Genomic DNA, 3,187 nt, shown 5'->3' with positions numbered 1-3,187 from the left:
GTCGCGTAAACATCACGTACAATAAAAAGCATTTATATTTACAAAACCTTATTTTGTAAAGACAGTTTATGGCAGCAGTATTCAGAGACGGCAAGAAAATGAAGTCCTACTAACTTGTAGCGTTATAAAATTTATTACGAGTAGAGATGAACTTTGTTTATAAAAGAACAATTTGCAAATTGCAATCTTATATCTCACACAAAAAGTTTTCAATTCAACACACGCATGCACTCATCAAATCATATCATTCAATTACAATTAAGCAATACTGAAAAGAGGCATTTATACTTTAGCATAATTTGAATATTTAAACATGATTGTATATGAGATCATTGTAACGTTCAGCTCACAACCAATAGACTTGATTGTACGACAACTTTTGTCTCTATGTATTCGAATGTGCTTCTTACATTACAATGTCTAGACGTTTATCTACTTTTGATATGCTAATACTTATGTACAGGTTGAGTATGTCTGTACTAAAGACTGTATTAAATGTTAATACTTTTTTTATTCTCACCGGTCCACAAAGGCAAAAGCCACCTGTGTTACTGCCAGAATTTCATATAAATACTTAAAAATGTTATACCATAATACGATATAGATTATCATTTAAGGTCAATTAGTGTTTGGTTTATATATTTAGAACTACATAATTGAAATAACAGCATAAATTATGTTTGAAATCGAGAAATGTACTTAAAGAAATTTAAGTTAATATGTTAAATTGACATGGTTAGTATACTAAGTAATGTTTTATCTTTATCATAAATAATTAGTCAAGAGAATTTATTTATATCTATAATTATTTACTGAGAATGATAGTATGGCTTTACAGATGCCAGTCAAGGCCGGCGTCGGCGGGTGGTCTGCGCTGTGGCGCCGCGCACGTCTCAATAAACTATAACTTACATACAATCTACAGACACTTTCGTGTCTACACATTCATTCTGAAAACTTTCTTTGTATAACTTATATCGTTTTTGTATAATTTGAGCAACAAAATGTATGTGAACGTTCTTATTTCAATCATCATAAAACATTTGTGACTTGATTAAAAGTTTTTTTCCTTCTATTTGTATAATATATTTAATCGACATGTTTGACAAATTTTTACTCATAATATTATATTACAAAAAAGACCAGTTCGTTTAATAATCGAGAAGTCTGTTGCCGCGAGTCATAAAATTTCTAACAATAACAGTTATTTCAAACAAAAAACTGGGACATAACTTTTACTGTTAAACTGTTTTCAAAGAAAGTAATATACTATCAAATTGAATCAGATACAATAACATCCATTGTATTTATTCATTTGAAATTATTAAAGTTTTTATTTTTCAATTCTTTATTATTCTATCATCGCTTAGTTCTGTACCAACTTACTCGTAGCTTCTCGCAGGTGTTAACTGTCTAAACACTTGAATATAAAAATATTGTTCTCATTACAAAAACGGAGGCAACAATATTACGTGAACAACAAAAATATCATTAAAATATTTAAATCAATGAACCAGAAATAAAATCGACAAAGTTAATATTAATAAAAATTATCGTCAGTCTCGACCAGTCGCTATCAAACCTTAAATCTTTCTGAGCTATTAAATTGCCTCTTGATTGAACATTTAACTTCGAGTTAATCAATTTAAATTGCTGTCATCATCACAAATGAGAGTCCAATAATATTAGCACTGAAACGATATTAATTCTATATCACTTTCTGCTTATAGAGACTTATTTCATTTGAGATAAATGTTTTTTCGTGAATTCGTCTCCGAATATTATATACTGTGTGCTCGATACAGTGCTCCATGGACGATTTATTCTTTTTGTTAAAAACTCTTTGTTAATTTCATTAAAAATTTGTGCCTTATGTCTTCTGTAGCGGAGGTTGTAGCAAACTGTTGCAGCTCGTAGCATGTAGCAAAATGTGGTTGTGTGATCAACACAAAAAACATTATAGTATAAATTACAAAAAACTGTACGTTCATGAAAAACCGCTTTGTAATAAACTTAGTTAAGAAGTATGGTGATGAGGAAAATACTTTGAACAGTCATGTTTTGAATACTAAGTAGGCCGTAATTATTGCACGGTATAATGGATTTTCTTCTCGAGCATTAATAATAAACTTAACAAACTTAATAAACTTTTAACGAAGGCTTTACAAAAATATGTATGTTTAAAATTAGATTCCTATGGAACACGTTAAAGTGTGTGAATTATTTTTACATTACTTTTTCTTTTCTTGTAAATTATCTTTCAACTTGAGGAAGTATAAACAGTATGTTGACATTGATAAATAAACAAATTGTGGAATTGTGTCGTAAATAATTGTATCATGTAACAGATGGTCGGAGCTGTCGATTTTGATTCATGAAGTAATCAGTTTGACCCGCCCTGATCCCCCCTCCCCCCGCCCCCACCCCGAGCTCGTCACGCCGCCCGCTGATGCAATCACAAAATAATCAAATACACTGTGATATATTAACTACAGCCTATTGAATTTGTATTAAGAATAATGTATAGAACATTATCGACTCCAAATTTTCCAAAATTACATAAACATATCAATAGGAATCGGTTTGACTATGCTCCGTCTGATCTTTGTCTTACACCATGACTTCGTGTATTGCTGGTTTTATTTTACTTTATTTTTTGCTTCTATAATATCATCAACAGATATCTAAAAGTTATTTGAAAAAGTTTCTCATCGTTATTTATATTCACTACATTATCAAGTTAATAACAAACAAAGTAAACGACCTGCGTCTCATTTATCAGGTGAACGAAGTACAATATTACCTCCAAGAAAAAAGAACAATTTCACTACGACTTTAATAAATCTAATTTGCATAATGAAAAGCATCTGCATAGATAAATTGAAGCTCCGATACGTTTATGCGAGCAATAACGCCAAGAGCCGAGCAGCAGTCGTAAAGCGGCCGACTGCACCGCCATCTGCCGACTGCCGGCTGACTGCTTTATTTGTATTGCCAAAAATTAGATCCGAGAAAAAGAGAGTTTAGCATTTCAACACGATTCATGTTAACAATGAACTCTTCGAGGTAAAAAGAAATTTAAACAAACTATTTGTATTCATATGCGTTCTGCAACATGTTTTAATACTGACACGGGATACGATTGTTTGAAAGTAGTCATTGGACAAGGTTTCCTCGACGTCTGTGA

The sequence above is a fragment of the Papilio machaon genome, chromosome 4 (genome assembly GCF_912999745.1).
Source record: "Papilio machaon chromosome 4, ilPapMach1.1, whole genome shotgun sequence".
Lineage (NCBI taxonomy): Eukaryota > Metazoa > Arthropoda > Insecta > Lepidoptera > Papilionidae > Papilio > Papilio machaon.
The sequence above is the reverse complement of the archived record's forward strand: the minus strand, read 5'-3'. Positions refer to the sequence as shown.